The sequence below is a fragment of the Natrix helvetica genome, assembly GCF_964273705.1.
Source record: "Natrix helvetica genome assembly, chromosome: 2".
NCBI lineage: Eukaryota > Metazoa > Chordata > Lepidosauria > Squamata > Natricidae > Natrix > Natrix helvetica.
This window is the reverse complement of record NC_138552.1, coordinates 176,239,201-176,253,438: the sequence shown is the minus strand read 5'-3', so window position 1 is coordinate 176,253,438 and position 14,238 is coordinate 176,239,201. Positions and strand designations below refer to the sequence as shown.

Sequence of the window (14,238 nt, the reverse complement as noted above, 5' to 3'; positions counted from 1 at the left end):
TGTCCTCAAGTCATTGGCAGTGACTTTTTGGGTCTCATTCATCTGTATTCTTTAAAATCTTTTTAATTCCAGCCTTGAATCCTGAACATGCGAACTATGATTGTAGAATATAAATACCGTAAAACATGTTTCCCAAAACACCTATATCCGTGGTGGCACGCAGAGCCATATTTGGTGGCACACCATCTGTCAGCTGATTTTTCACATTTCCAGAGGACCAGGGGAGGCCATTTTCCGGTTGGCCCGTTGGTGCTGTTTTTCGTTCTCCCCAGCCTCTGGAGGCTGAAGCCTGGGGAGGGCAAAAACAGCTTGCCCCGGGCCCCCGGAGGCCCTCCGGAGGCCCTCCGGAGGCCAGAAACAGATCATTTCTGAACTTCCGGTTGGCCCGTTTGAGGCCCTTTTTCGCCCTCCCCAGCCTCCGGAGGCTTTCCTGAAGCCTGGGGAGGGCAAAAAAGGACCGCAGCGGGCCAACCGGAAGTTCAGAAACAATCTGTTTCTGGCTTCCGGGAAGCTGGGGGGACATTTTCACCCTCCCCAGGCTTCAGGAAAACCTCTGGGGCAGTTGCGTGTGCACGTGCAGGGGGGTCGCCCGCACGTGCACTGTTGGGCAGGGAGATTGAGTGGGCACACGTGCATGTGCAATAGCACACACACACACAATTTTGGCACACCGTAAGAAAAAGTTTCGCCATCACTGACCTATATGAACCTATATGAAGGCCATGATGCAAAGTGGAATTTATTTAAGGAGGGTGTTTTTTAAAATATGTTAAATTATTATAGGTTTTACCCAACCTATTCACGTGCTTTTCATCTCTCGGTAGTGGGGAATAGAATCATCTATTTTTAACAGTAGTGATCAGAAGAACAAATACACTTGATATTTCCAGAGAGCTGGAAGCCACATGAGTCCCGAGGCCACTGTTCATATTATACCGTAGTTACTAGCTATAGCTAGATGCTGATATTACAGACTTAATATAATATAATTCCATCATGTGCCTGCAGCAATTTCTCACTGAGGTCTTCACCATTTGTTTAACCCACTACTAACTTGACAGGTGCTCATTCTTACTTTTACTTGCCTTCCCCCTTTGCCTTTGGAGAATGGCAGTTTGCCTCCATCAATACTTCAAGTGAAAGCAATAAAACTCAATTCTCTGAAGATGCATTTTTTGTTTTGTTCAAAGACTGAATAAGTATGACATACAATGAAAATCAGTAGGGGTTCGTGACTGTCAATATTGCGGATTTTGCTGCACAAAAAGTAGTTCAAATTTAGCTTTTAAAAAACAAAACAAAACAAATGAAGTGCATGGTGGGCGCAATCTATTCCTCCCAGGATATTTTAGAATTTAATTCCCAATGCCCCCCTCCACCAGCTTGGACAATAACAAGGGATTATGGGTATCATAGTCCGAAACCTTTAGAGCAGCGGTCCCCAACCTTTGTGGCTTGGCAACCTGGTGGGGGAGGAGAAGGGAACTGAGTCACGTGAGCAGCGGGCTGGCATGCATAGCCCAACTTGCACAAGCGTCTGGCCAGTGCATACACACATATGCTACACAGCTCACACAGCCTGGTTCTAAATAAGCCACTGCCCAATAGTGGCCTGGGCGTTGGAGATCCCTGCTTTTGAGGACAGCAAATCCAGATGCTATCACTTTGTGATATCAGATTATTATTGGCTCTGCTTTTCACTTTCTTACTTTTTGAAGTACAAACTATAGAGAAAGCTGCTTTATGCAAAATTAAATGATTGATTCAGCCAGTTCATTTTGTTGTTGGTTTTTTCTGACAACTACTTTATGAGACTTTTTGTTTTTATTTTTGCAGAAGTCTTTACTAGTTTCCTAGACAGTGGCACTGCAGCCTGGCACTTCTTGTATACAAAGCAATTACATGACCTCTCACTTATGGCCTCCTTAAGCTCTCAAAACACAACAATAATGAAACTCTTTAACAACTTTCCTTTATTATAGAGTATGAGATTATTGATATAAGTAAAACTGATTTATCCTTTCCTCCCAGCACATCTTTTTGACCAGTAGATCCCTTGCCTTCCTTTGTCTTTTCAGTGATTCAGAGATGGAATGAGAGAAACTGTTGTTAGATATGAATAGAAAGCATTCCTAAACATGTCTGTGTCCTTATCACAAGCAGTTTCTCTGCCCTGATCCCCACATTTGCTTTTTCTACACTTTTAGTATTGTTATGTGTCATGTGGATTTTTATGATCTGTTGCATGTTGTTTTTCCAGTTCCCTCCCCTGTAATAGTATCACTTTTTCAGGCACAGAGGAATACAAACGAAAACCCAAGGGACCATATTAGCATAAAATGTCCCGGTTCTGTCAGTTTGATTAATCTGTCTCTTTGTCTCCACTCTATATGATAAGTGCTATTAATGGCTGCAACACTTCATATGTCAAAGTCTTTCTTCTTAATGACTTGAAAATGTGGTTTATTTCCCCCCTCCCCTTTTTGTATTATTTTTCTCATTTAGCATTCCACTCAAGAACAGATTTATGCTGGGCTCTTTCATTATCTTACTGGTTGCAGCACTCCAGTGATTACGTGTAGTGTTGGGGTATGAATAAAGATGTGATCCAGGGGTAGCAGCTGCTGATGCAGGCTGAAAATAGATCTGGTACTCGGCACACTTCCCAAAGATCTTTTATTTATTAGTAACAGCCTTTGGTGTTAGCTTGGATTCTGATTTAGTAAGATTTTTTGGTTTTGGTTTTTCAGACCAGTGACGTTGCCCTATCTACTAAGTATGGTGTGATTGTTTTGAATTGCTCCTGTTTCGTACCAAAGGAGTGGCTTCAACTAGCACAGTTATAATACCATCCCGATCAAATGATCTGGCCCAGCCTGCATTCATGTCTTCTTTCCTTCCATGTAAACAACTTTCCTGTTCCCAGCAGATGTTGGCTAGAGCCTTTCTTAAAGAAGGATCTTCGGGGAGTCCCTTCGGGGAGAGGGGGCGGTCTAGAAATCAAATAAAATAAATAATAAATAAGGATCTTGCTAGTATCATTTTTTGTGCTGCTATCTACAGACAGCAATAGGACTTAGATTTATATACCACTTCATAGTGCTTTATAGACCTTTCTAAGTGGTTTACAGGGTCAGCATGCTCCCCCCCCCCCCCGCAGCAATCTGGGTCCTCATTTTACCGACCTTGGAAGAATGAAAGGCTAAGTCAACCTTGAGCCGGTCAGGATTGAACTCCTAGCAGTGAGCTGAATTAGCCTGCAATACTGCATTCTAACCACTGTGCCACCCCGTCTCATGTTGTATATTAAGGCTTCCTATATATAGAATCTTTGAATGTTATTGCTATAAAGAAATGCACAATGCCATAGCTACGTCCATTTCTTTTTCCCCTGCCCCTTCAACATGCTTTTGTCCCTATTGTACATTTTTGAAATAACTGCTGGATTGCTTCTGTAGTTCTGGTAGATGTGTTTTGCTGAGATTGGATTAGGTAAGCTAAATTGCCCCCAAAGTGCTCCCATTGAAAGCCATTCCTTTGAGTTCTTTTTCAGCACTTCTGAAAATATTTCTTTTGCTGGGAGGTTATCCTTGTGCACTTGAGCCTGCCCAATTCCATGGAATGGGAGATTCCATTAACAGTAGCTTGACTAGCTTTCAAACATGCAGGAGTGATGTGTGGATCAATGCACCAACCCTTACTGGAGCAGGGATTATCGCTGAACTCTTAAACATTTAAATTTTAGTTTTATAGTATTGTCTTTCGCATAGTGATGAAGGTTATAATGAAATCACAGCCCCCCCCCCACCAAATAATAGAAAAGATAGAAATAAATGTTTGCAATTTCTAAAATTCTGCCTATTTTGGCCTTTTTTAAAAAAAAAAAAGATTTCCCTAGGTTTAAGGAAAATTCTTAGCTTCTACTTCACAGGCAGATCTCGGTGAAATCACTGTGCTAGATAAAATTATATATAATTCCAGAGTTTTCTGTATTTGCATTAAGAATACATAGTCTTTCTAATAGAAATATACTTTCAATGCACTTTAGCATTCTAAAATTAGAAATATCTACAGTGGTGACATAGTTACTTCCCAAATGGAATAAAACTGCAAGCCACCGAGCTGGAGCTAAATCCAAGTACAGTATAAAGAGTCTGGAACAATGACTCTTCAGAATGAGCCATATTTGACCTACTTATGTTGTCAAAGAGATTGAAGTAAGGGGAGTAAAAGAAAAGAAAAGAAAGAAAGACACACAGATTGTAAAAGATTCAGTGGCTTTCTGTGCAGAAAATGCAACAGTGAGGTTTTTGACTTGCGTCCTAATTCATAGTAAAATATTTGTATAATCAGCCTGGACGAAGGAAATTGTCTATTTTGGCTTTATTTCTCAGACTGTATCATGTCTGTTATGGTCTTTTATAAGCATGCAGTGAGATTAGAGAGAGAGGTACAAAAACTGTAGAAAAAGAAACAATGGCAAACAAAGATAGAGCAGTGAAGAATTTACTGACTTAAATAAGAGGAAATTGAAGGAACTGAGAAACAATAGAGCAAATGGTAGAAAAGAAACCTTCAAGAAGAAAAATGCTAAGTCAGCTCTGCATACATTTTGCTGGTTTCGATAGTGTGCAGATCAAATAGTCCTGCTGGTATAGAGAACTTTTGTTCTGTAGTTCCTTGTACTGTTTTGATGTTGAGTGGTTCTGGTTAAGGGTAATTTCTCTGAAGCATGGCTCTTATAAATTTTTAGGAGTATTTAAGAGAGAACATTCTTTTACTCTTCTGATTTTTCTGGAACTGAATAGCAAAGAGAAAATAGCCAAAGAATGCCTTTATTTTGATAGGCTAGAGCAAGGGTAAAATTCAAGGCCCGCGGGCCAGATCCGCCCTGCAGGGTGCTTACATCAGGTCCACAGGGCCATCCTGGAAACAGCAATGGACCAGCCTGTGGTGCCTCTGCTACAGGGGTGGGTTCCTGCCAGTTCTAACCTCTTCTATAGAAGAGGTTCCCCAAATCTACAATGCCGTTTAGAACCAGTTCCAGCTCCTTCCCCCCGCCCGTCCAGACATCAAGATGAAGAAAGAGAGGAGGAATTCTGGGAGTTGAAGTCCACAAGTCTTAAAGCTGTCAGGTTTGAACATCCCTGGGGTTTTTTTTCTAAAGGGTTAAGGGTGCAAGGATCTTGTAACTTGACAGCTTTAATACTTGCGTGCTTCAAATGCCAGAGTTCCTGAGCCAACATGACTGGAGGAGGAATTCTAGGAGTTGAAGTCCACAACTTCAAATGCCAGCGTTCCTGAGCCAACATTTTGGTTGCTAAGCAAGAGCGTTGTTAAGTGAGTTTCACCACATTTTATAAGTTGGCCATGCCCACCCAGTCACATAGCTGGCAAGCCACTCCCACAAAGCAGGCTACACCCACAAAGAGGTTCTTTAAAAAATTGAAACCCACCACTGCTCTGCTAGCAGAAATGGAGCTTAAGAGGACCATGTGTGGCCCTCCTGGGCTCCATTTTCAGCCGCAACAGCCTCCTACAGCCCTCTGCCAGTGAAAATGGAGCTTGGGGGGGGCTCTACCTAAGGCTCTGGGTAGCCAGTGCTGCCTTCCAGAGGTCCTTCGCGTGCCCTGAGAGGAACAACGAGGTTCCTCTGGAGGACAAGGGTTTGGCCCTCTTTCTGGTCTTGCGTTCCTCTACTGGAGACAACAGATTCCCCCCAGCCCCACCCAGGCCACCACAAGCTGACCATGCCCACCCCGGCCACATACCCCCCTCCCGAGGTCAAACACAAGCCAGATGTGGCCCTCAATGAAATCGAGTTTGACACCCCTGGCCTAAAGACTGTTGATTTGGAAGCACCTCATTTTAAAAAATGTATTTATTTATTTATTTAACGTATATGTCACTATCCTAAACAGTTCTAAGTTGCTGTCCCTTCAGGTTTGTCATCAGTGTAAAATAGCCCAATTTTCCTGTGAACACATCCTAAACCCATTGTATCTCAATTTGCCATTAAACATCAGCTGTTTAGAGTTTGATTTATTTTCCTTTTCAGAATCAGTTTAGGCATAAATACACCATGACTCACATTATCTGTGTTAAAAAGGCAAACATCTAAATAAAATTTAAATGAACCAAGTTGCTTCATAATCCATGATTCAAGAGCCACATACATTTTGCTGCTTTTGCAGGCATGTCCCTAAGATATTCTCCTATGCAAGCTTTTAATGGATTTTATGTGAACGAAGAATATTAAGTGTCACAAGGTTGATTAAAGCTATGAGAGTAGATAAAATTAAGTTTAATTACGGAGTTTTGGGTGGCTACTAGAATCCTCCCAAGTACTTAAAAATGAAGTCAACTTATCTTAACATTTATTCCAGCTTACATGTTCAATTTCTGTGCACTACTTTAGAATGATTGCTTGAAAACATACTTGTTAAATTTTTAGTCTTTGCCATTTCTTTTTCATCTCTGAAAGGCAGAAACAAGAAGAATAAAGCTTAGACATAAATAGCAAGATGATAAATTATGTTCATAAAAACAAGAGCCAATTTTTCCTGGAGCTGCCTAGGAAAAAAAGATGCTCACTTAAGAGAGGAGCGAGCTATCTGCCAAAAAAGCAGGGAAAATTAACAAAAAAGGCTTTGATTATAGAAAATAGAGAAAGATACTCACGAAGTCAAATGTTGGTACTCTGTGTGAATTAGAACTAAATAGTTGGTCATGAATCTTTCTTTCTCTGTCCCTACCTCCCTGTGCTTGTAGCCTGGTTAAATTAGTTTGTAGATGTAGCTGAATGTACATTGATGTGATATTTTTTCACTGGATTTGCAGTCATTTACTCCTGAAAATGACTTACATCTTTCATGACATCACCTGCTGTGTCACAGTACATATAACCCAGTGCATAGTCCTCTTCTTATATTAGAAAATAAAAGATATTCGAAAGTAAATTATGAAGCCACTAAATTTGCCAAATGAGAATCTCTCTTAGTTAAGAGGTACTAAATCATGATATTAATTTTCTAATTACTAAACATAAGAAGATTCATCGTGCCGAAGGTTATGTTTTTCATCATATGGAAGTAAATGAATCAGAATAACATTTTGTTGTTCATATTTCATTCAGTCAGCACTAATTGCAGTTATTTTCCTTGAGTGTTTCTAAAAGTTTGTTTATGCTGTTAATAAGATGAGCAGCTGTAATGATGCTGGCTGCCAGAACTGTAGCCTTGTTTGAGATTCACTGTACTGTGGCAATAATCCACTGTAAGTATAAATGCAGTGTGAGCATAGTCTTCACAGAGCAGGTGAAACCTGAGTTTGCACACACCTACAGTCTTCTACACTTGCTGTCCTTTATCCAAACAATATTGTCTCACTTGGTTGAGCAAACTCAGCTAAAATGATGCCCTTTTCAGTAGTAATCAGCTAATACTGTACATAATATTCAATCATGGAATTATTCAGAACAATATTAACATTTTGTATTGATCAATCTTCGGATTCCAGAGTCACTTCTCAGAATGAGATGAGGGAGGGTATAAATGAAATAAATATATGAGATCTTCAGCTTCCGGAACATTTCCATGCAAGAGATAAATCTAGTGGCAATGCCACTAGATTTTGTTTTATTTGTTTGTGTAATTTTTATTAGTTTTGGCTGATTACCATCTAGTAAGTCTGGATTAACAAACATTAGATTAAAAATTTAAATCGACATGCAAGGTGAAAGGAAAATGATTCTCCAAGGAACACTGATTTATATAAAGTTTTATATGGCTACCCAGATCATAAAGACAGTACACGACCATAAAGACAAATCACAATATTACAACAAAAACAAAACCCACAGTACAATGCAGGTAGTCCTCACTTAGCGATTGCCTCATACAGTGACTGTTTTCAGGAAGTAAATCTTCCTGAAGTCTACTAAAGTCAGAGCCAATCAAATCAAAGTCGAATTTTGTAGTTCTGTTTGTCTCTGCAGTAAGTGTGCAGCTAACAATATGAATACAGCTAAGAACAAAAGGCAGTACATGGCAGTTCAATTCATGGCTAGTGAGGGTTTTAAACTAAGAAATCTGATTTTTTTTTCCACATTTACCCAAAAAGAATTTGGAAATTATTTATAATTTCTGCTTTAGGTGATAGAAGGATCTAAAGGAAGGCAGAACTTTTATATAAGGCTGCAGCTAAGTAATTATTTTGAACACTTTTGTTTTCTGGTGAAGTGGAACATTGAAACGTTTTCTGACAATATCTTAATTCTGTAGTCCAGATGATTTTCTCAGGCTCAGAATGTTGCTGCATTCTATAAGATATTTAATAATTTTCTGTGTTGCAGTTCAATAGCAGGGCATGATTGCCCTTATTTAAAATGTTAAAATCAAGACTGATAACATTTTCAAGTGCAAAAGAATTCACTTATTTTAAAACCCTCAGTGGTATTTTTATAGGAGCACATTTCCTAATCATCTCTATATTACTGAGCTTTTACCTCCCAGCTTAATATACTTGTTATGACAGAGATGATACAAGAGTAATTTTTTCCCTAAAACTCAGCACAAAATCTATATCTTCCTGACTACTCAAGCAACGTTTACCATCAGACTCTGAGTAGAGAACTCTTTATTGGAGGACATAATTTCACAAAAAATAGCATTTTTCAATGTGGTGTCAAATAATTTACATAAACCATTCAGATGAACTTTGCTGATAAAAATATTAATGTGCTGCTTTAGGTCAGCGATGGCTAACCTTTTTCTGTTGGGTGCCAAAAATGCGAGCACGCATGCACAATAGCACACACATGTGCCGGCACCCATAATGCAAAGCCTCTCCCACATGAGCATGTGTGGACAACACACACACACCCCACTCCCCCCCCCCCACGTGCACCGCACTACTTGCCTCCAAGTTGAGCATTGTATTTCCTCCAGGGAAGTCCGTTTTCACCCTCCCCTGGCTCCAAGAAAACTTCCACAGCCTGGGGAGGACAGAAAATGGCCCCAACGGGCCTACCGGAAGTTTGAAAATGAACTTCTGGTTGTTATGTCCTCGGACTTACGACCAGCGCTTGTTAAGTTCTGCGGAAGTCTTTTCTATTGGTTAAAGCGCACCTGCCAGCAGGCGGGACAAAAGCCGCTATCTGATTGGATGCCCATCTGACAGCTATGGTATAAATAACTGTCAGACAGGGTCCTGAGGTAATCTGTTGTCTGTTAATGTTGAGTTGCGTAGTTAATAAACAGTTGATTGTTCAGCCATCACGTCTTATTTGACTCCGGTTCAAGATTTACCACTGGTAGGCCTGTTGGGCCTGTTTTTTGCCCTCTAAGCTCCGGAAGCTTTCCTGAAGCCTGGGGAGTGCAAAAATGGCTTCTCCTGGCCCCCCGGAAGCTGGAAACGGATCATTTCCGAAATTCTGGTAGGCCCATTGGGCCTGTTTTTTGCCAGGCTCCGGAGGCTTTCTTGAAGCCTGGGGAGAGCAAAAACAGCCTCCCCCGCCCTTCCAGAAAGCCGAAAATTAGCTGGCTAGCATATGCATGCGCGCTGGAACTGATGGCTCACATGCTGGCAGATATGGCTCTGCGTGCCACCTGTGGCACACATGCCATAGGTTCGCCATCACGGCCATAGGTAATACACAATACTTCCCAGTGTGGCACATAGGCAACTATTGAGGCAACTCACTGGCCCATTCTTATGTGAAATACATGACTAGCTATAGGTAGTCCTCAAATTACAAGCAGAATTGGAACCAGAATTCCCATTGCTAAGCAAGGCAGTTCTTAAGTGAATCACACCTGATTTTATGACCTTTGTTGACACTGTTGTTAAGTGAATCATTATAGTTGTTAAGTGAAAAAGCACTCATTAAGCGAATCCAGCTTCCCCTCATTGACTTTGCTTGTGAGAAGCCAGCTGGGAAGGTTACAATTGGTGATCACATGACCCTGGATTGCTGTAATTGTTATAAATACATGCCCAAATTTTGATCATGTGACCAAGGGGAGTGTTGGAAGTTAGTCTTCCAAGTGCAAGGATTGGTCATAAGTCACTTTTTTCAGTGCTGTTTCAACTTTGAACATCACTAAATGAAAGGTTATAAGTCAAGGACTACTTATATTGGATATTCCTTTGTAGCTCCTCAGATGATACACATCATGGTCCCTATTTTGATTCTTACCCTGAGTACATAATATTTACTAGCTTCTTTGAAGATTATTTAGATTGTGTTACAGAAGGGCTCCAGTCTTCAGGATTTAAATTAAGTGGGAGGAAAAGTAAAAGAAGTACACTTGGGAAGCAGGAGTAGATTATGAGAAATGAATCTGCAGAACTCATTATTCGTTTACTTATTTAGCCTTTCAGGTTTTTTATCTTTCATTTTACTTATTGAGTACATAATGTGACTATTTAAAATGTAGACCATTAAAATCCAGTAAATACATCAGGATATATTACCAATAGCTGAAGAAGGTCTTGACCCTGGTTTTTGAAAATAGACAAGTGTGATCCTCGAAAGGAGTTGCACTCTTGAAGGTAGCAGGAGAGAAGGCTCCCTACTGTTCCCCCAACCAAGAGACTGTTATTTTAGATCATTAATATCCAGTAAGGTTCTTTTTCAATTATGTGTTTCCTCTGATAAACAGCCCTCTTGCTGTTTAGGCTTTAAAAGTTGAAAAATAGTACTATTGGTTTATTCCAAAATATAAGCCCTTGAGATCCATCAAGACTTACTGACTTTCCTAACTACCCTAACCTCTGAATTCAGGAGAAAGAAGTACTGTTATTTGGTAGTATTTCCATCATTCATTTCCAAATATTTGCTCTACCCAACCTAGTTCAGAAGTATTGGCATTGCAATACTTGGAATTGTCAACCATCATGGCCAGTGCTGCTGAGAATTCTGGGAATTGCAATTCTAACAGGTCTTGGAGGCATGGGTTCAGGAAAGTGATCTATATCTATGCAAAAAGTGTGATCATACACTTTGCTTTTGCCAAAGGATACTGGAATGATGGTAATTCAGTTTGAGATGCATAATTTAAAAGTCACCATAAACTGTTCTAGCCTAATGAAGATTTGTTTTTTTTTAAAAAAATAGCTTGTTCATCCTCATAAAGTTTATGTATTCTTTCCCTCTGGATATAAATGCCCTACATTTGTTAAAAACAAACAATTTAACTGCAATCTGCAAAAATTACGTGATAAAGTTTGCATCTAAGCAGCTCTGCATTTGGAAGTGCCAGACACATCTGTCTGTCACTTTTACTAGAGAGCTGATAATGTACATGGCAGCTTTTAAAACTAAGAATACAAAATGCAAAGATACACGTATATATGCCAAGCTTACACCAACATTTTGTCCTTTTAATAAAGAAGAGAAAGAATTTTTAAAGCAAGTGACATTCAAAGCCTAAGGATGAGGTATGTGAAAAGTAGCAGAGTTAATTCTCACTAAATCTGGTACTTCTAGAATTTTATTTTATTAAATAAATTGCAGCTTTATGATCATGCCTACTCAGGCCATTGGTAAAAAAAAAATATATTCTAGAAAATAAAAGTTGGGGCTTAATGCAGGCATAAAAATTTAGCATTAAGTATCTACACCAGAAAGCCACTTGTACTTCAGTGCCACATTTCGTGTAAATATTAACCAAAGATGACACAAGCAATTTGAAGAGTTATATATTTAAAAAAGAAGAACATTCAAAGGGATATGAGTTAGGCACAGGAATTTTCATTGAATCAAAGTAGAAAAACCTAACGTTTTTGAGCTATCAGACTTGTTTAGCTCAAGAAGTATAAATTTCTATATCTATTCTACTGTTAGGATATCAATATAGCATTTCTTCATTTTAGTCATCTCAGCTGCCTTGCAAGCAAACAAAAACTGAGCACTTTGCTCAGGACAGTCAAAATCTTTCTTGACTGAATAAGAATTTGAACTTTTATCTCCTACATTTCTATGTCTTGGTGTAGACAAGAGCATCTAGCGACATGGAAAACTATATGGGTTCCATGTAAGATGTTTATGATTCTATAAAAGGGAGGGTTGCTTGAATTACAGCTAATCTAAATTAAGTTCACGGAGATTTCAATGTTCCTGGAACTTTTTTTCTCACATAAGAAGTGGTGTCCTAGAATTCATAGAGATTAACAATAAAAAGATGTGACAGGGGGCTTTTTGACATATTTGTCCTGAATGGACACTTTTCAAGGTTCAGATGCCAAGTTAGAATGTCCATGTTTACACATAATTACATGAATAAAGCCACATTTGATTCTTTTTCTAAACCATAATGGCAGGGTTCATCCAACATTCTAAACCAAAATCATCCAATCATATTTTGATTTAATTTACATTATAGGAATCCATCCAATCTGTGCGGACATCAAAATCTAATTTATTTCATAAAAGGCCTGACAATTCAGTGCCTTTAAAGTATTGGTTTTAATGCATTGTTTTAAAAAAGTTTAAAATCCATGTATTTACCTGCAACATCAATACTGTAGGCCACTGTTGGCCACCTGGTCGAGTGCCAAAATGGGAACACACGCACATGCCGGAAATTGGAAGAGCAGGTTATCTTCTGGTTTCCGGCGTGTGCATGCGCACTGGCCACCTGGTCTTCTGATTTCTGGCACACACGCAGGTGCAAAACTCAGCTGTGGTGTGCATGCATCGGCTCCACCTGGCCTTTTGGGGGTCCTCGTGCCTCCCTGCCCGCCCCCCCTGGTCCCTGTCGTGGTGGCGGGACATCCCGACCGACAATCCGGTTCTGCAGCCGCAGACATTATAAACATAACATGTACAGTTTTAAACTTTCCCCTTATAACCACTTTATAATCCTCAAATATCTGTTTTCTTGTTCTAGCATTCTAAAGACAAGCACATTGATGGAGCCAAATCAGTTTTTGCAAAGCTTTTGGCTAATGAACATTTGTAGTTCCCAGGAAGCCTTGCTTGTCTATAGTTATGGAAGTTACATATTTGAACCACCATAGCACTGATCTCTACTGTTTCCAAAATCCTTGCTAAAAGGCTTCTCTTGAATCCGTAAGTTTTCCTAATGTAGTGCTTCAAAATAATCATCATCATCATACCTAGTGCCTGTTGTAAGGGAATTAGCTCCCTACTCCCGCCTCCCTTCAGATTCTTGCCTCATGTAGAAGAGCAAGCAGCTGTGTCTATGATGATGGTGTGGCAATTCCTCCAAAAGAGATTGCATACAAAACCCTCTGGAGCAAAACACAAGGAGCAGATGTCTAAAATGCTACAGTTTTAGCGGCCTGAAAGCCTTGACTCAGCTTGAGTGAAAAATGCACAGTGGAATGTTCTGAGTCAGTGAAATGTTTTCCGTAGACCTCATCAAGAGAAAGTACTGTACTGTTTAAAAATACATTAGAAGACATCTTACTTCTTTTGCAGTTCTTCCACCTAGTGCGTGTATTCTGTAAGTGCAAGACCGTGTTTTGTATTCTCGGGAGATAAAGTTCTACAGGGAACGTGAATCAAAAAAAAAGTATTCGGCGGGAGGGGGGGCAGTGGGGGTTGAAATTAGAAACTTGGCTGGTTTGACTCAGTCTGCCAAATGGTTGCTGTATCTCCAGAGTAATTTAGTAATGGTTGTAGCAGCCTAGGTATATTGCCGATGGAGAAACTGACCTCCAAATTATCTTTCTAAACACATGATTAAATGTCACAGGCACAGTGAGAATTATTCTTGTTACTTACTCAGATTAAATTCCACATGCTTCCCAAGGATCCTGACTTGTTTTGAAGAGCCACTTAATTAAAGATTTTTCCAGCAATAGAGAACTTGACCCAGCTAAACTGAATAAAAATTAAATATTGTATATGCAATTTCTGTAGAAAAATACTGTTCAGTTTTTCAAAGAATAGATTTAGTAATAGCTGATACACCTTATTCTAATTGAAAAGTCTGCTTTAGAGAAACATCGTAAAACTGATAGTTACACACTAATGAAACACTTGACATCCAGGATATTCCTAGACCAAATACTATTTGGCAAGTGCTAGAAATCTCATTGTCCTTGAATCATTTGTTGAATAAATTGTTTAGATCGTTCTATTACATGAAAAATAATTAATTAATGGGTGTTTTCCAGTGCTGACTAATATACTAGAGGGGTTTGAAAAAATAGCAATGCTGAAGGTAATACTGGCAATTTCCCTACTTTTTGTTTTGTTTTGTTTTT

The 14,238-nt window shown here is 39.5% G+C and overlaps 1 protein-coding gene across 5 annotated transcripts in view; it reads left to right on the top strand.

The window, feature by feature from the left end:
* The window catches only part of BACH2 (BTB domain and CNC homolog 2), a 209,571-nt gene that overhangs the window by 177,929 nt on the left and 17,404 nt on the right, over positions 1-14,238 (top strand). The window lies entirely within an intron of this gene.